The sequence below is a fragment of the Triturus cristatus genome, chromosome 5_1, assembly GCF_964204655.1.
Source record: "Triturus cristatus chromosome 5_1, aTriCri1.1, whole genome shotgun sequence".
NCBI classification, from domain to species: Eukaryota; Metazoa; Chordata; class Amphibia; order Caudata; family Salamandridae; genus Triturus; species Triturus cristatus.
The window spans coordinates 842,036,160-842,057,118 of record NC_140587.1 but is presented as its reverse complement, the minus strand read 5'-3'; positions in this window follow the sequence as shown (position 1 = coordinate 842,057,118).

Below are 20,959 nucleotides of genomic sequence, written 5' to 3'. Positions count from 1 at the left end.
GCCACCCAGAGTTCTTTGACTTTCCAGCTAGCATGACGAACTTTTCAAGAAAGAAGCTTAAGCAAATTTGTCTGCATTTTCTTTCAGAGCAACGCTGGATGTCAGAGAAATGTAAGAGCTCTGTTATGGCCAATCAGCTACTTATTATTAACCCGGGTATCCAACCATATTTGAAACTAGTCCCCAGCTGCTATACTCGTATGCTATTATCTCGTTTTAGGGCTGACATCTTTTTTAGAATGGTCACCTTTCCTGAGCAGAATTGTTGGCTCAAGGAACTTATTCCTTGTCCCTGTGATCAGATTTCTGTCCAATCTTCCCTCCACTGTATTCTTTTCTGTAAATTTTATTCAGAACCTAGAAAAAGTATTCTTCGACCCGTTTTAAAAAAGTTAGGGATGAGACAATGTAGAGTGGCGTTGGTCAGATTACAAATGTTAGATGATGAATTTCTTATCTTTTCGGTCTCTTTATTCCTAAAAACTGTTATTAGATTCAGGATCTCCATGAATTAGATTATTTTTAATATGTTGATATTTTTAACCTTCAAAGTTTGTTTCATTGAATGAAATGTGATACATGTTTGCTTTTATGGTTTTGTCTCTTAAAAATCGAATAAAGCTGTTTCTGATTCTGAAATGGTCAGCCATTTGAAGAGTTAGTAGTGTCCATGCCGCTGGTGGTATGAAGAAGGATAAAGTTCTTGAGTTCTGCAGGATCCTGAAAAGACCAAGTTTGATTTTGATACGTCACTTTGAAAAGACATGGGTGGAATAAACCATATCTGGCACCAAGAGTTCGAAGAGGAGCACGAAGATTGAGGAATTCTTTTCTTCTAGAAGCAGTAGCATTAGAGACATCCTGAGAAAGGAATACTTTCTGACCCATCCAGGAAAGTTGACGTTTAGATCTGGCCGCTGTAAGGACTGAGAGAAGGTCCGTGAACTTCAAGAAGAGGATGATGACACCTCGAGGCTTCGCTGGAGCTGTAGAAGAGGAGAGGCGAGGACCCAATCTATGAGCCCGTTGAATACTGAGAGAGGAGTTTCAGGAGAAAAGAGGAGAAAAATGACACTGGATCATCACCTTCGAGGGATTCTGGCAAACCATAAATACGAAGGTTATTCCGTCTATTTCTATTTTCCAAATCCTCAGTATGTTGTTGGAGACTAAGAACTGTTTTCTCTAAAGAGGAAATCCTTTGGGAATTAACCTGTATCTCTGATGCTTGTTGTTCCAATGAGGCTACTCTGTTATCCATAGTAGACCATTTCTCTTCAAGAAATTGCATTTTATTGTTAGTTACTTCAACAAAAGGGTGCAGCGCACGTATCTCCTCTAAAAGCAATTCCATAGAAACAGAAGAAGGTGTTTTATCTGGTGAAGGAGGATCTTGTTTCAAACGTTTAGTTGAAGAGGTGGGCGGAGAGGATTTACCTGAGGTAGTTTGTGATGAGGAAGAGTGGCTAGCGGTTACTCCAGCCATTTGAGAAGAGTTTGGAGCAGACATTACAGAGGTTGAAGATGTAGTCTTTGAAGGAACAAAAACAAATTTCGGATTGCGCAACCGTCCCATATGTAACCACCAGAATTTAAGAGAGATGGAGCGCTATTGTGTTGCTGGCATCAGAATAAAAAACATCACCAACAAAGATAATTGCTCGATATCACTGTGACCCATAGAGGTCAAAGTAACAAGTAATGTGGGTAACCTTCAACTGGAGATAATAAAGTTCTAGGCAAAATAAAACAACAGTCCGTGAACTTCGAGGAAGTATAACTGGATAAAGCAAGAAAAGTCTTAGTCATAGACAGCAGCGAAGCTCCATATTGATAAATTAAATTCAAATGGAAAGTAATAGGAAGAAATCCAACAAAAAGCAGAGTATAGCCAAAAATCTCCTTGATAGACGAATGAGATATGAGCTTGTAAAGAACAGAAAGTCTGCAATAATATCTCTGACAAACTTCAGCATTTAGCTCTCTCCTGTTGCTGACAACAGCTGTTCCCTGGATAACCCTTTACACGCACCATCAAACACAGCTATATTCATTGAGACGACAATAAGCACTGATGAACAACTGACTTCAATGAACAGTGAGCCTTTGTGAGGTGACGTCAGAGGTAGTTGTAACCAGCTCACATAATGTCAAAAAATGACTCAGAATGAAGCAAAGTTCTGTGGAAGCTGGAAGTAGCTGAATGCTCTCTATGTGCAGGGAAGGAAGCTGGAACTCAGGTGCCAATAAAAACGTGACAAATGCCCCATTAACTATCAAGTGACAAAGTCAGAAGCACTTACATCAGGATTAAAGGTTATTTAAAAATGTGTCCATTGGTTGAAAGGCCAGGTGAGGCAAGTGGGAATTGCATTGTGTCAAGTATAGGCACTCGTTCGTTGTAGATTGCGAAGTGTTAACAATAACGATAACGCGCGCGCCCAAAATGGCGGGCGTTTTGAGGAGAAGAGCGCAATGGTGAAGACGCGGTGAAGCGCGTCGCACTTATGGTTTGAAAACGGCTCACCAGGTAGAGGGGTTATTCCGATGCAGTGCGGAAGCAGTTTCGGAAGTAGAAATAGGCAGAAGAGGCATCAGAAAGCTCCTAGCGGGTCCCGGAGCGGCGGAGGGAAATCCCTATGCGGCCATCTTGGACGGTGCCGAAACCACGCCCCCCGAAGGCTTGAGTTTTTAATTTGATGTTTTACACGTTTACTGTTATCAATTATACCAGCTACCGCTGGGTGAGAATATTGATTAAGTGCTAAAAGCTTTACATTCATGTTACCGAGAAAACAGGGTGGACCTAATTTTATAAATCACCATAAGTTCTAACTGTTCAAATATTCTTTTACATATGGCCTAGCTTGAGTTATACAACGTTTATATTAAGCATTTAACCTTTTCTGTTGCTAAACAAAATTATAATGTGTTGCTTTGTGATTAGTTGTTTACCAAATAGAGGGATGTGTGTGGATTCAGGAGTAAAGAGATAATTTTTATCAATATTGTGTTTGATTAAAGACCGTCCCCTTCTAGCAAGTGACAATATGAAAATTGAAGCAGCTGCAGAATTGGATCTAAATTAATGAACATAATTAAAAAGGTCAAGAGTCTGTCTTTGAAAAATGCTGTCAATGACTACATTGCAGTGTGTAAAGCCAGATTACACTACAAACTAAAGGCTCTAATAAAAAGACATGGCTACTTAATTACTTATTGAACGAAATGCACTAAGCTGCTGTGGAAGCCACCTCTTTTGAACATAGAATGCAGTAACAATGAGGTTTATAAACTCCAAAATGTTTTCCGCTTGAAGAGTCAGATTTTGCTTGAAATTTAATTTAGCATCTAGACATGGTATACACTTAACTTTACTCTAAATTTTCTTAATGAAGGAAATATTTTACTGGACCTCAAATTCTACATTTACTGACTGAATTAGAAACGTCAATACCGTTCTTAATATAACACCTACCATCTTCCAGGCTAAATTCTTCAGAACTGGCCTCAAATTGTTTGCATGTTTTCGACTTCAAAGGGTGTGAGAAATGAATGTAAGGATACAAATTCAGGGGCAGATTTACAAGCCCCCTGCGCCACCAGTACATCACTTTTCGTGATGTACTGGTGGCGCAGGGGTCTCCTCCATATTTACAAGGGAAGGAAAAGCCACCCTGCGTGACTTTTCCTCTCCTCGTAAATATGGCCCCTTCACACACAGCACAGTGCGTTGAAGGGACGTTCCATGGGTGTTGCTGTGGGTGTTCCCACGCAACACCCATGCCACCCATGCAACACCCATGGAACAAGACACATCTCCAGATTTACGAGAAATCGCAAATCTGGAGATGCGTGTGAATGCTACGCCACCCTAGAGGTGGCGTAGTGAGGCGCAACAAGGAAAACATTTTTCATTTCTCCTCGTTTTTTCCTCTTTCAATGTGTGCTGCATTCTACAGCACGTATTGAAAGAGGAAAAAGCCTCTTGTGATTGTTTTTGTGCAGGAAGGTGTCCATTCCTGCACAAAAACAATCTCCCCACAACGCAGGCATCCTTGCACCATGGTGTAAGGGTGCCTGCGCCGGCGCATGGCTGCAGTTTGTGCACCAGCGCAGGGGAAGCACAGAGATGCAACATATTCTTGTAAATATGTCGCATCTCTGTGCTTTCCAAACTAACGCAGCACGGCGCAGCAAAATGACTTACTGCACCGTGCTGCGTTACTTTGTTGTAAATCTGCCACTCAGTTTGAAACGTTTATGACTGAAAATACATTTTATGCCATTTTCATGTCTGCCAGGACTTTACAAAGGGATTATTACTTAATTAACTCCCCACTCTATACCCCTACAAACCTAGCAGGGCACACCTAATCAAATATATAAATTATTACACAATTTACATAGTTAATACTCAATTCAATAATTAATGTGCCCCTTCCTGCACAAAGACTATCCTGCCCACAACACAGACACCGTTTCACTATGAAGCAAGGTCGCCTGCATTGGTGCTAGTCACCAAATTATGCACCGGAAATGACAGGAATGCACCGTATATTGTAAATACAGCGCATTCTTGCCCTTTCGAATTGATGTAGGGTAGCGTAGCAAATAGACTTGCTGTGCTACCCTACCCCAATTCATTGTAAATGAGGCCCCCAGTTGCTGAGGGATGCCTGGTTGTCCCTTGTTGTTGATAGATGCCAAAAAGAAAGCATAACAATGTAAAAACAAGAGCTTTACAGCTGTTTCTAAACCAATGAAATCCTGTGGTTGTAATTATTTGTAAAAGAAGTGAAAATTGTCTACAGTTATATTTCTAACTACTAACCAATCCATTACAAATAGCCATTTGAATCTGATTTTGTTACACAAATGTGATAAACTTAAACCATTTTGTATGTCATTGTTTTTTACAAGGAACGTTCATTATATGTATTATATTTATGGGTGCACCTCCTACAATATTTATCATTATAAATAAGTGATGTCACTGACCATGTCATGAATGATGTAATATGTGACATCATCAGCAGTGGATTGCGGGCGCGCGAGATATAGTTAGTACAACTAACTATATCGGAGGAATTTGAATGGTTTTGTACGAGTGAAATGTCCAGCTAACTATAACACCCCTAAAACCTATGGATTTTTCAGTGAATTTCTAAGGTTTTTTAAATGCTAGTTCCTAACTATATCAGGCCTGAAACCTATGGTTTTTTCAGTGAATTTCAAAGGTTTTGTAAATGAACATTTTTAAATGTATTAATTTTTATATTTATTTTTTTGATACTGATTTACTACATTTTTTTAACTATTTATTTTTAGACATTTTATTTTTTTAATTACATTATAATTACTTTATACATTACATTACAAAATCAACTTTCTCAGAATGAATTACTTCAGTTTAAATACTTTGCAAATAGGCAATAGACTTTTAAGTACAGTAGTTACAGTTGTTGCAATGGGCAACACAATTTCAAACACAATGCAACATTGAGCTCAATGTGAATTTCTAGTTAAATGCAATTAGTTACTTTATGGATTACTTTTTTAACCACAGGACTGGATCCTAGATTCAGTCCTTGGACATCTCCTATAAACTGTTGAGTAAAAGCGTTTTGGTTACAGTAGTGATTTTTAAGGAATATTATTGTATTTTAAAAGTAGACATAGAATCACCATGTTATCCTAGGGCAGAAAATTCACTTAGCAGGTAAGTAGTGTTATCGTTACTTTTCCTTACTCAGTGGTGGATCCTGGATCCAGCACTGGTGTATCTCCTGTAAACAGTTGAAAAAATATGTTTAAGTCATACAGGTGCTTTTTTAGGAACATTTTTAGTTTGTGAAAATTGACACAGACACTATTCTGGTGAAAACCAGACAATGGATTCCTATGGAAGGAAATACAAGTTCCTGGTAAGTACGGTTAGAATTACTTTTCAGGGTCAGTGCTGGGCTAAAAGATGCAGCACTGGGTTCTCTCCTGATAACAAGTGAGTAAATTGGAATTCGTTATTCGGATGATTTTAGGTGAATATTTAAAATTTCCAAAACTCCACACTTAGAACAATTTTCAAGTGAAACCAGTCAATGTTAGCCTATGGAAGGAAATTCAAGTTACTGGTTAGTATGGTTAGAATTACTTTTCAGGATCAGTACTGGGCTCAAAGATGCAGCACTGAGGTCTCTCCTGATAACAGGTGAGTAAATCGGAATTCGTACTACATCCAGTAAGCGCCACAGAGCTACATAGCAGAGAGATGTAAAAAGGGGCACGGCCTGCACCACCTCTCTGCAACGCAGCGCAGTGGCGCTTCCTGGAAGCACCTGGTGGGCTACTTGGCCCCAATGGTCCCTCAGGTTTGAAGTGGAATTTTTTCCCCCAACTTAAAACGCTCCACAGGGCGTGTTTGCACATATCACGTCAGGCCCGTCCCCTCCCTTCACCGCTGTGTAAACGCGCCCTGTCACCGTTCTAAGTTGAGAGTTTAAGTCCCCTTCAATCTTAAGGGTCCCTAGGGTCAAACTAGCCCACTAGGTACCTTCAGTAAGCGCCACAGAGCTGCGTTGCAGAGAGGTGTAAAAAGGGGCATGGCCTCTGAACACCTGTCTGCAACGTAGCTCCCTGGCGCATACTGGAGATACTTGTTGGGCTATTTGGCCCTCAGGGAACCTCAGTATTTAAAAGAGAATTAATTCCCCAACTTAAAATGCGCCACGGTGCGTGGTTGCACAGTGGTGAAGGAAGGGGGCGTGGCCTGAGGTGACATGTCTGCAAACACGCCCTGTGGCGCGTTTTAAGTTAGAGAATTAATTTCACCTCAATCCTGTGGGTCCCTGGGGGCCAACTAGCCCACCAGATACCTCCAGTATGCGCCAGGAGGCTGCGCTGCAGAGAGGTGTTCAGAGGCCACGCCCCTTTTGACAAAACTCTGCAGAGCAGGTCTGTGGTGCTTACTGGAGGTACCCGGTGGGCTAGTTGGCCCCCAGGGACCCTCAGAATTGACAAGGAATTAATTCCCCAACTTAAACAGTGCCACAGGGTGTGTTTGCACACACATGAACTCAGGCCCCGCCCCCTCCCTTCACCACTGTGCAAACGTGCCCCGTGGCGCATTTTAAGTTGGGAGATCAACTTCCCTTGAATATTAAAACTAGCCCACCAGCTACCTCCACTAAGCGCCAAAGAGCTGCAGCCCCCTAGTGCATACTGGAGGTTCCCGGTGGGCTAGTTGGCCACCAGGGACCCCCAGTATTCAAGGGGAATTCGTTCCCCATCTGCAAACGCACCAGGGGGCGCATTTGCAGAGTGCAGCAAGGAGGGGGCGTGGCCTCTGGCGAGATGCCGGTATTTCATTTTTTCTTTTTTTAAGAAGGGGGGCTGCATAGCCCCCCTTCTTTTTCTCATTTTGGGCCCTGGGGATCCCATCCCCCAGGGCCTGCCCCCTAATTTTAAAAAAAAAATTGAGAAGAGGACCGCGTGGCCCCCCCTCCCGAGGCCTTAATCAGCCCCAGGGACCCCATCCCCCGGGGCATGGCAATTTTTTTAACATTATATTTTAGGAGGGGAGCTGCCTTGCTCCCCTCCTTATGGCCCCGGGGACCCCATCCCCCGGGGCCAGCCTTTGTTTTTGTTTTTTTATAATTTGAGGAGGGGGCTGAGTGGCCCCCCTCCCGGGCCACTAATAGCCCGGGGACCCCATCCCCTGGGGCTGGCCTCCATTGGGGACCATGGGGGGTCCCCAATCCCCCCACGGTCCCGCCAGCTCCCCACCTCCTGCGGAAGCCGGCATTGCTTTTCCACACGGAGAGCAGCTAAAATGCTGCTCCCCCTGTGGAAAAGCAATCTGCTTTACTATTTGGAAGAGAGAGCAGGTTTCCCTGCTCTCTCTTCCAAATAGCAAAGCAGTTTGCTATGGCAGGGTGGGTGCCGCGAGGCTCCCACCCTGGCATAGCAAACTACAGTGTCCCGGGGTGGGCACCCCGGGACACTGCAGGAGCCGGCCCTGGGTGGTGGCGGTCCCCAGGGCCCTCGAGGGCTCCAGGAGGGGCGCCACGCAGCCCCCTTCCCACCATCTTCAAAGCCCTGGGGGGTGGTGGTCCCCAGGGGTGGGGGGTCCATCACAGACCCCCCAATTTACATATATAGAGTCCCGGGGAGGTGGCAGTCCCCGGGGCGTGGGTGGGCATTGTGCCCCCCCACAATGTTAATTACTTAGAGCCCCGGGGTGGCGGTCCCCGGGGCTCGGGGGCCTTAGAGGCCCCCCAAAAATTATCATATTAAGCCCCAGGGGGTGGCGGTCCCCAGGGCTGCGGGGGGCCGTGAGCCCCCACATACATTAGCAAAAAGCCCCGGGGGTTGGCGGTCCCCGGAGCTGGGGGGCCCCTTTGGGCCCCCCATAACAATTAAAACATTGCCCCCGAGATTTGGCCTACCCGGGGGCTAAATAGCAACGAAGCCCGCGCTTCGTTTTAAAAAAAATATTCGGCTGAAATCCGCACTGGGTGCGTGAATTTCGGCAATTTTTTTTAAAAACAAATGCTTTTTTGGGCCCTGGGGGTCCTTGTGGGACCCCCTGAGCAGGCCTAGGGGGTCAGGGTGTTTCTACCCTGCCCACTTTTCGCGTTTTGCCAGTTTGTTTCTTAGGTTTCTTGTGCCTTGGTTCTACCGAGGCATAAGATGGCTACCAACACTTCCTGATTTGGAGTGTTGACTGCCAATTAGAATACAGCTCGTGCACGGCAGGATGCGCTTAGGCTGCGCTTAGGGTACGAGGACCCTCCGAGGCCATAGATATATATGTACATTCAAATGTCATTTTCTCAGGAACTACTGAACGGATTTACACCATTTAAGCAAAAGGCATGAGTCTGAGCTAAAGACTACCTCTTTGTCAAATTTGGTGTAATTCCGTTCAGCAGTTCGGGCTGCCGCTGCCTCTAAAGGTCCTATGGGAAATTGCATGGGGAAAACGCGTTTTGGGACCCCCCCTTTTTCTCGCCCCCGCTTGACGAATCACCATGAAACTTCCAGGATAGGAGCGGACCAGAGCAGGCCAAAAGTTTTGAAAATTTCGCGAAGATTCGTCAATCGGTGCCAAAGTTATTCCAAATAGAATGCTGCGGATTTCCTATGGAAAATAGGTCCTAACTATATCTACCTAATGGCGACCATCAGTAGGTAATATTCATATATATATATATATCTATATATATATATATATATATATATATATATATATATATATATATATATATATATATATATATATACATATATATATATATATATATATATATATATATATATATTTGTAATGTAGTTTACTAATACATTTATTGGTAGGCCGTGTGGGCAATATAATGAGTGGGGCAATGCCCCAATGCCCTACCAGAGGCACCACCCCTGCTTCCTATAAGAGATAAGCAGAAAGTTCAGTTAAAACTGAGGCACAATATTGCCAGTTAATGTAGTGTTGTCACATCCCAAAGATTGAAAAATAATGCTTTTAAGGTCAAAAGCACAATGCACAAGAACTCACTGAGGGCTCCGGGCCAGGACTGACACTTCTTCCAGCCAGACTTTCTTGCAGGTGAATTCAGGTAAGGTATTTCCGTCCTTGGAAAATCCAGGTGTAGGGGCTACCGGCAGGCTATAATTATATAGAGCAGAATGCCAAATGGCAATTCAACAGTGCATAACTTGTAATCAATACATTCATGTTTCAGGGCTTTCAGGCTATCATTCCTTCATATTATACTAAATCGTCACTTACCAAAAAAATATTTCTCAGTCACCCCTATTCATTTTTATAGTTAAGAATAACAGAATCACCTGTGAATATTCCGCTACCAGGCATGCTCGACCACCAAAGTAGAAGAGAAGAGCAGGGCATGACATTAGTCATCCACATCCAATATTCCTGCTATACAGTTAGCACCATTGCCAGTATTTCAGCACAAGCTTCATCACCTCTATTGCTACTGCAATGCCTGAGGTTCCTGTCACCACAAAAAGCTCCATAGATCAATCTATAAGTTTAGTTTCAACAGGAGCCCTTATTCTATACCCACCTTAACCATGATAACCCAATAAATGCACTGTTAAACAAAATTATAGCAATCAGTATTGGATATGATTGCTGATGGGGAGCAACCAAGTTCAATTTGTGAGAACATTGCAGAACTTGTGAGAATCCAGGGTGTCGATTTCTACTCAGACCTTAGACACCAAATATAGCAACTGTGGGGTACATGCTTAAAACAAAGACATCATGTGTTGAAATTGGCTTAAGAGAGGGCCACCAGAAATAAAATAGATGCATGACCCATGTCATACATCAGTTTACCAGTCAGGTAACTTATGGTCAGTAAATATGCAATTTGTAATTGTGGCCCTACAAATCGTTGGGGGAAGGGTGATGATATTATTGTGTTTCGTTATTTCTAGGTGATCTCTAGGTGTAGAGTCTTGGAGATGGGTGGAAGTTAACCCCTTCGCTGCTAGGCCTTTTCCCCTCCTGTGCTAAGCCTTTTTTGGGCTATTTGGGGTAGTGCGCGCTTAGGCCCCGGTAACTTTTTGACCACATTAGGTATCCACGCCAAATTTGCGTCCTTTTCTTCCAACATCATGCGGATTCTAAAGGTACCCAGGGTTTGTGGATTCTCCTAGAGGGTTCCCAGAAATTAGTCAAAATACAGCAACATTTAGTTTTTTTGTGAAAAATGGGGAAAAGTGGCTGCAAATGAAAGTGTCTAGGTTTTTCTCTGCAAATGATATCAAAAAAGGGTTTGTGGGGCTGAAATCACCATTTCTCCAGCTTTTAGGGAATGACAGATTTTTGTCAGAAATCCAACTTTTTTTACACAGTTTTGACATTTTTCTGGGACTTACCCTATTTTTGCAATTTTTTGTGCTTTCAACTCTTTCCAGATAATGGTAGAAATGGGTAGAAAAGCAATAATGGATCTTGGAAAGCTATAAATTTGTGCAAAGTAGACAAAATTCGGAATTCAGCAAGGGGTCATTTGTGTAGATCCATCAAGGTTTCTTTATAGAAACTAACAGTTAAATATAGGAAAAATTAAAAATTAGTTGAAAAAAGCAGCCTTTTGTGTCAACGTTTTCACCTGTAACTTCTTCTAATTATGACATGTCTTAGAAATGAATGTACCGTTACATCCGCTGGAGGTTCCTGGTTGTGGGGATATATAGGACTTGTAGGTTCACCAAGAGCCCAACGAACTCAGAGTAAAAAACTGAGCAGCATTTTGTAATGTTTTTTTTTTTAGTTCCGGGAATATAGCAATTATAGTGTGAAAATGTATACATGGAAAAATTGGTATGAAAGACACCTATGTATTTCTGAAATGGGAACAAAGTACAGAGTTTAGAAACAGTGCATATTTGCACATTTTCGAAATTGGGAATACTCATACTTGCATAACAATTATTGGTCATTTTTCAAAATGACTTTTTTTTTACACAATGTCTTTCATTTGGAAGGGAGAAATGCATCAAAAAGTCAATAGGTAATAACAGTTGCTTTACAAATATGAACTACCCTAAGTCTCCCGATAAAAATGGTACCTCACTTGTGTGGGTAGGCATAGTGCCCACAACAGGAAGTGGCTCAAAACCTAAGGTGAACACACCACATTTTCACACTGAAAATTTACACATTTCTTGCGAAGAGTCTAGCTGTAGTTTTTGAACCCTAGCTCTGCCGGCACCTAGGGAAACGTAGCAAACCTATACATTTTTGAAAACTAGACACCCAGGGGAATCCAGGATGGGGTGACGTGAGTGCCTCCCACCATGGTCTGTTACCCAGAATCCCTTGCAAACGTAAAATATTGACAAAAAAAACACATTTTCCCCACATTTCTGTGATGGAAAGTTCTGGAATCTGCGTGGATCCACAAATTTCCACCCACCCCGCGGTCTCCAAAGTACTACGAGAAAAATGGTACCTCACTTGTGCGGGTCGGCCTAGTGCCCGCGACCGGAAACGGCGCAAAACGCAACATGGTCACACCTCAATTTTGCAATGAAAAATGACCCTTTTTTGGCAAAGTGACTAGCTGTAGTTTTTGAACCCTAGCCCTGCCGGCACCTAGAGAAACATAGCAAACCTATACATTTTTGAAAACTAGACACCCAGGGGAATCCAGGATGGGGTGACTTGAGGGCCTCCCACCATGGTCTGTTACCCAGAATCCCTTGCAAACGTAAAAAATTTACAAAAAACACATTTTCCCCACATTTCTGTGATGGAAAGTTCCGGAATCTGCGTGGATCCACAAATTTCCAGCCACCCCACGTTCCCCAAAGTCCTACGAGAAAAATGGTACCTCACTTGTGTGGGTCGGCCTAGTGCCCGCGACAGGAAACGGTGCAAAACGCAACGTGGTCACACCTCAATTTTGCAGTGAAAAATGACCCTTTTTTGGCAAAGTGACTAGCTGTTGTTTTTGAACCCTAGCCCTGCCGGCACCTAGGGAAACATAGAAAACCTATACATTTTTGAAAACTAGACACCCAGGGGAATCCAGGGTGGGGTGACCGGAGTGCCTCCCACCATGGTCTGTTACTCAGAATCCCTTGCAAACATAAAATATTTACAAAAAAAACACATTTTCCACACATTTCTGTGATGGAAAGTTCTGGAATCTGCGTGGATCCACAAATTTCCCCCCACCCCGCGTTCCCCAAAGTCCTACGAGAAAAATGGTACCTCACTTGTGCGGGTCGGCCTAGTGACCGCGACAGGAAACGGCGCAAAACACAATGTGTTCACACCTCAATTTTGCAGTGAAAAATGACCCTTTTTTGGCAAAGTGACTAGCTGTAGTTTTTGAATCCTAGTTCTGCTGGCACATAGGGAAACCTACCAAACCCACACATTTCTGAAAACTAGACACCCAGCGGTTTCCAGGGAGGTATGGCTTGCATGGATCCCCCAACGTTTCCTTACCCAGAATCCCCTGCAAACCTCAATTTTAGCTGAAAAAATCACTTTTTTCACACATTTTGGTGTGGAAATGTTGTGGCATCACCGGGCTCACACAAATTTACCACCACCCAGCGTTCCCCCAGGTCTCCCAATAAAAATGGTGCCTCACTTGTGTGGGAGGCCCAAGTACCCGCGGCAGTCAAGGGCCCAAAACGTTGTGAGGCGACATCAAAATGGCCTATCGCAAAACCACCTGGTTTTGCAAGGGGGGTCACTTGGGTTTTTGGCCCGGTGCTCGTCGGCCATCTAGGGAAACCTACTAAACCCATGAATTTCTGAAAACTAGACACCCGGCGGCTTCCAGGGAGGTATGGCTTGCGTGGATCTCCCAAAGTTTCCTTACCCAGAATCCCCCGCAAACCTCAATTTTAGCTGAAAAAATCACTTTTTTCACACATTTTGGTGTGGGAGAGTTGTGGCATCACCGGGCTCACACAAATTTACCACCACCCAGCGTTCCCCCAGCTCTCCCGGTAAAAATGGTGCCTCACTTGTGTGGGAGGCCCAAGAACCCGCGGCAGGCAAGGGCCCAAAACGTAGTGAGGCGACATCAAAATGGCCTATCGCAAAACCACCTGGTTTTGCAAGGGGGGTCACTTGGGTTTTTGGCCCGGTGCTCGGCGGCCATCTAGGGAAACCTACCAAACCCACGCATTTCTGAAAACTAGACACCCGGCGGCTTCCAGGGAGGAATGGCTTGCGTGGATCCCCCAACGTTTCCTTACCCAGAATCCCCTGCAAACCGCAATTTTAGCTGAAAAAATCACTTTTTTCACACATTTTGGTGTGGGAAAGTTGTGGCATCACCGGGCTCACACAAATTTACCACCACCCAGCGTTCCCCCAGGTCTCCTGGTAAAAATGGTGCCTCACTTGTGTGGGAGGCCCAAGTACCCGCGGCAGGCAAGGGCCCAAAACGTTGTGAGGCGACATCAAAATGGCCTATCGCAAAACCACCTGGTTTTGCAAGGGGGGTCACTTGGGTTTTTGGCCCGGTGCTCGGCGGCCATCTAGGGAAACCTACCAAACCCATGAATTTCTGAAAACTAGATACCCGGCGGCTTCCAGGGAGGTATGGCTTGCGTGGATCTCCCAACGTTTCCTTACCCAGAATCCTCTGCAAACCTCAATTTTAGCTGAAAAAATCACTTTTTTTCACACATTTTGGTGTGGGAGAGTTGTGGCATCACCGGGCTCACACAAATTTACCACCACCCAGCGTTCCCCCAGCTCTCCCGGTAAAAATGGTGCCTCACTTGTGTAGGAGGCCCAAGTACCCGCGGCAGGCAAGGGCCCAAAACGTAGTGAGGCAACATCAAAAAGGCCTATCGCAAAACCACCTGGTTTTGCAAGGGGGGTCACTTGGGTTTTTGGCCCGGTGCTTGGCGCCCATTTAGGGAAACCTACCAAACCCACGCATTTCTGAAAACTAGACACCCGGCGGCTTCCAGGGAGGTATGGCTTGCGTGGATCCCCCAACGTTTCCTTACCCAGAATCCCCTGCAAACCTCAATTTTAGCTGAAAAAATCACTTTTTTCACACATTTTGGTGTGCGAAAGTTGTGGCATCACCGGGCTCACACAAATTTACCACCACCCAGCGTTCCCCCAGGTCTCCCGGTAAAAATGGTGCCTCACTTGTGTGGGAGGCCCAAGTACCCGCGGCAGGCAAGGGCCCAAAACGTTGTGAGGCGACATCAAAATGGCCTATCGCAAAACCACCTGGTTTTGCAAGGGGGGTCACTTGGGTTTTTGGCCCGGTGCTCGGCGGCCATCTAGGGAAACCTACCAAACCCATGAATTTCTGAAAACTAGATACCCGGCGGCTTCCAGGGAGGTATGGCTTGCGTGGATCTCCCAACGTTTCCTTACCCAGAATCCCCTGCAAACCTCAATTTTAGCTGAAAAAATCACTTTTTTCACACATTTTGGTGTGGGAGAGTTGTGGCATCACCGGCCCAAAACGGGCATGCCAATGCCCCCACCCTAATTAAAATTTGGCTAAAAAAATCCATGGTGTCTACTGGGCTTTTTGCCCCCCGGGGGGCAGATTTGGGGCTAATTCCCCCATCTGCCCCCCCGGGGGGGGGCAGAAAGGCTGCCATTTTTGCGGAGGGTGGGTGGGGTCATGGGCATGCCCATATTGGGCAGCCCCCACCACAAAGTATAAGAAAAAATTAATCCCTGGCGTATAGTGGGCTTTCTGCCGCCAACTGCCCCCCGGGGGGGGGCAGAAAGGCTGTACATTATGCGGGGTGGGGGCATGGACATTCCCTTCATGGGCAGCCCCCACCCTAAAAAATGATGTGCGCAAAGTAAATATCCCTAGTGTCTAGTGGGCTTTTTGCCCCCCCCCCCCCCGGGGGGGCAAAAAGACTAAATGACACTAAAAATATTTGGGGGGAGCAAAAGCCCTTGCCTAAGGGGCCGCTCCCCCCTCCCTGGTGTCTAGTGGGTGGATCCCCAAGCAGGGACCCACTGGGGAGGGGTACCATTGGAAAGGGGAGATTCTCCCCTTTCCAATGATACCTCTCCCGTCTTTCTACGTGCCCGGGGGGCTGAGATAGCCCCCTGAGCACATACAAAGTGAAACAGAAATGAGCCTAAAGGCTCATTTCAGTTTCGTTTTCTGTGCAATGAAGACAGCGCGACCTGCGCGCAGATCTTCATTGCACAGAAACCAGGGAGGGGGCCTCGGGAGCTGGGGAAGCTCTTCCCCAGCTCCCAAGGTCAAAGGCATGAAATAGAAATCCCTCTGCTGTCTGCAGCAGAGGGATTTTGTTCCCCTGGCCTCATGACGGAATGGTTCCGTCATGAGCACAGGGGCACCGATGCTCATGACGGAACCATTCCGTCATGAGCATCGAAAGGGTTAATATAGGGCAGCTGCAGTTTAATTTAGGCTGTAGTGTTAGCGGTTGCCGGTTAGAGTGTAGGGATTAAATGGGAAGATGGTGGGGGCTATAGGGACTCTGGGTTCTTGTTTAGAATGTGGTAATAGGGTCATCTCTAGACCTGGGTAAAGTTTGTGGAGTTTTACTCTGCGGAACTCCGCGAAGTGACAGAAAAACTCCACTGTGCTCCGCGTGCTCTACCAGTGTTGGAGTCTGTTAAGTCACGTTGCTCGCACTGATTTTTAGCACTGGGAGTTTGTCCCGTGCTGTAAAATCAGCATAAATGGCACTATGCATTGTGTCAGAGGGGGCTGCTGCTTTCTGCTACTCAAATAGACATTCTACTCGAGTGGCAACTTCCTCAATGCTGTTGTGGCCTGCCATGGCTGCCTGTGTTGGGAAATCTCAATTGGAGGAGGTCTAGCATGCTTTATTTTATCATGCGCGTTTGCCAACTTGCCACATTGGCGCGGTTAGGGTTACAACTTAAAATTGAAAACCATAAAAAGTGTATGTTAGATTTGAGATCGGTATCCGTAACTCGCACAACAGCCATAGAACCCATAACTCACACATCAAATGCAATGCTGAAGATGAGCAACTGCATGCACATTTTTAATGAACAGAGTATGAAATAAGAAGAGTGATCTCCCACAGCCTGTTACAAATAGTACACCTAGCAATAACTTTATTCAATTTCCTGAATGAATTGAAAAATAACCTTCTGAAAGACAGTCTAAGAAGATGACCTTGTAAAGCAAAACAGTAAATAGGGTACTGAAATATAATTTATTTTCAAAATTTTATATAGCGCTAGCTAGACCCGGAGGCATCAGAGCGCTTTACAGGAGGATCAGAGCGTTACAGGTTACCTATAATTAATTATAGAATAGCCCACTAGTGGAGGTGACACAATTATGGTGAGATTACATCCAACTAAATAGAAATGGTACCCACAAGATAATAAGGACACACAATCTAGATGACTCTGAGACCAGACGAGGCCGGGCTGGGCCATACCTCTTGGCCCCGCGATTTGAAGCCATAAACACTGGTAAGGAGTTTAAACTTCTTTTTCCCGTATTGGAGCCTAGTATGTGAAATGGGGAAGAGAGAATTGATAACAACCGAGGGGATGTCTATTATTAAAACAACGCCGATCACAAACTATCTGAAAAGTGCTATGGGCATTATGGGTTATGGGCATTATTAATAGTGAGATCGTTGAGGTAGAGGAGCAGTTAGCGGTTACTAAAACGGCCCTGAACGCTGCCCAAAAGGAGAATAAATCTGTACTGGAAGATCACAATAGTGAAAATAGTATTGGTACAGAGCCAGAAGTACAGGACTTGAATGATCGCAATGGCAGGAGTAACAGGAGCAACAGCTTGAAGGATAATAGTCCCAACGCCTCCAAGCTAGGCCATTCCATTAGGCCAGGTCCCTGTGTATTGACAACCCCCCTTGAAATGTCCACAGCATCGGACACACATGATCAGAATTCTCCAACCGCGAAAAGATGTAAACAGCACATAGCACCAGTATCATCAAAGAATAGCCTCCAGGAAACTAAAAAAAGGGGAAGATCTTAAAACTGGATGGAAGGGAACCGGTGACAGGACCTGAAGAGGCAACACGACACATGCAAGGCATTGAGACACTTTTAAAAAAATTGCATGGGTAGATTTACACTATTGAAAGGGCAGGTTATGACTGAGATAAAACTAGTGCAAAAAGACATTACCAAATTAATGGAACTGGTCGCAGCATTACGGAAACCTAATGTACACAATATATGCCAGAAATCCATGTCCAGTAGGAATGATGATAAGAAATTACAAAATGATTGAAGCCATGTAAGTGAAGTAGCGAAGGTTAATATTCATCAACCGTCTGTAACACAAACAGAGTAAGTACCTGGATCATCTAGATTACATCCTGTTGTCAAAAAGATTAATGGTAACTTACAAAATGGCTCCAAATATAATCCAGCAACCGATGGCTATCATCAAGCTAAGACGTACCGGGGGGCCCATTTAGATTGCCCCCTCAGGCCACTCCTTATGTTATTGTCTTAAAAAACGTCCCTAAACTTCGTGACAATTCCAGAGGAACCTGGGAATCACTGAAGAACCGCGTTGTACACTGGTTCTGCAGCAATACCTATTGTAGCGCTAGGCTTTTATCTCAAGAAATAATCATGTTAAGAAGAGTTAGCTGGGTGGGTAATGGGGAAAAGTCATGTGATGGGGACTGTGTTGTAGTACATTTTCGCCATCCTGAAGTGGTAGGTTGTCTATTGGAAGAAGTATCAGTAAAATATACGTGGCCATGTGATCGCCCGAATGTCACGGTTATTGCCGTACCTCTTGGATACTTTTACGGATCTAGTTTTGAGCAGTCCCACCTAATAGGTAGAGCCCAACATAGACCTGCTAATTTCATGATACCATCTATGCCAAATAGGTTTGCCCCTTTAAGAAGCTGTAGCGAGGTTGATTGACTGGGCCCAAAAACAGTAAAAACAGTAAAATTAGATGATAGTATCTACAATTTCAAGCCTTTGGGCACACCAATAGAAGAAGCATGTGTAGTAGTAGAGCAATTGAACAAAGGCAACCATACTACCTCCCCTAATGGTATAGAAGCAGACCCCATGGAAGTACTGCAACTAAAAGTTTGCAACGTCCCCACCTCTTTAGTTAGTCCCACTGGTGTAGATCCAACAAGTCGTCCATTGGTGGGATCATTGCAAATTTTGTCATGGAACGTTGCAGGAGTTAAAAATAAATTGCACAACCTAGAATGGCTTAAAAGTATTCAGCATTGCACTCTGATTTTAATACTGGAAACATGGCCGACAGAAGTGTTTTATATTAATGGTTTTAAAAAAAAAATTCTAAAGCAATACCATCTAAGGCTAGGAGAGCGAGTGGAGGTCTAGCAGTATTAATATCTGTGTCCTCTCCCCTGACCCTAAATAAAATCTGTAAAAATTCACAATTCTTCCAGCTCCTATTCTTCAGTGTGAAAGGAAAGCAGAATATTGTACTTATTAACTTTTACAATAATATTTTTGACAACACGAGACAAGGGATAATTTTAACAATGGAGCCAGAGCTGGACAAATTTCTGAAGGGATTGGGCAGCGAGTTCATATTAATTTGGGCTGGTGATTTTAATACCGAACTATGTAAATATACTATAGGGGACCAATGTGGCTATGAAGATGAATTTAGTGATTATACTTCCAACTTCCACATAATTCTTATGGCGAAACAATTAACCACGTTATGCATAAACTTAATCTAGAAATCATGGAGCCCGGCGCTTATGAGGGAGTACATGTTACTCATACATACGAGGGGGCCAAGTCGTCTGCATGTATTGACCACGTTTTAATATCAAGGAATTGCAGGTTTCTCATTGCCTAGTCTGTTTGGTGACCATCACCCCCTCTTGTTAATACTGAACTCTAATTTATATTACAGAGCAAAGGCATGTGTCTCTGCAACCGATATCACAACGCAAGGGGAAAATGGGATTTCGATAAAGTGGACAGGCGTTGAATTCACTATCTTTATGGAGAATGTAGTCCCAAAAAATAATTCCCATATAAAAACATGTCTGGACAAACTCTTTAGTAATATTGATATTTTTTCGGGCTTCCAAAATATTTCTGATGATTTGAAAGTTAAAAATAAAAAAAACAGGGATCATTGCCCATGATGGTTTAACTAACATTGTTCCAGATTAAACAGGGATCTGAAGGAAGAATTAAAAGCTAACCCTAGGAATAGAGAAAAAATGTGTAGCCTTCGGAAAAGCTATAAGCAAGCCTTAAACTTGAGAAAGACTGAAATCTGGGCGAAAGCGTGGGATAGTTTGATCCAAGCAGCCAAGACTAAGAATTCTATCCTCTTTTGGAAAAAGATAGACCAACCTTTGTTTAAAGATATTTCATCTACAAAGGTTAATATATTAGTGATGCCAGAAGAATGGTAGAAGAGATAAAAACTGCCCTAAAGAACAGCGCAAGTGGGAAGGCTGCAGGACCGGATGGGGACCCCATCGATGTCTTCAATTACAATACTGACTTTTAGTCTCCGATTTTAGTCAATTTGTTTAATGCAATTATTAATGGGGTGCTACCAGTAACTTGGGCTGAAAGTGCGATTGTCCCTCTATTTAAAAAAGGCGACAGAGGTAGCGCAAAGTGCTACTGATCAATATCCCTTCTTGATTCCACCTCTAAACTAATGGGAAGTGTCTTGTTAGCCAGGCTGGAATGCTGGATGAAAGACAAAAATATCTTAACTGAAGCCCAGTATGGCTTTAGAAGGGGTATTGGAATGGTTGAGCAGTGCGTTAACCTCAAGTTGCTTATAGGGAAATGCACCCTTGTCAAAGAAGGTCTACTCCACCTCCGTTTTGTCGACCTTTCTAGTGCGTTCGATCTGGTAAATCATTCCAAGCTATGGCAAACGTTAGCAGAGATGGGCGCCCCATATGATATCATAAGCTTTTTATCACAGATATATGCTCATTTAACCTCTAAGATACACTGTAGCCAGAAGGGGGAATGCACAACGCACTTTAAAGTAACCTGTTGAATCAGACAAGGTTGCGTCCTTGCTCCCTTTTTATTCTTGCTTTATATTAATGGTATTGCCATTTTATTACAGAGTTTTAAAGCTGATGCCCCTATTGTTGGTAAACTTGTAACCCTAGTTTTATTTTATGCAGATGATGCAGTCTTAATATCTAGGACTGCAAATGGCCTCCAACGTCTGATAAATAACTTTACAAACTTCATGACCGAAAATGATCTAAAAATAAATTTGAGTAAAACATTAGTCATGACGTGTGGGAAAAGCAAAGCTAAGAGTAGATACCACTATGTTGGGGGAGTACCCATTGAAAGGACAGCTACATTTTCTTATCTGTGGTTACTTGTAGTAACAACAAAGGATTATGGACTGCACACATTAACTCATGTAAATTTAAATTCTTGAGATCAAGTGAGGCTATCTTCAGA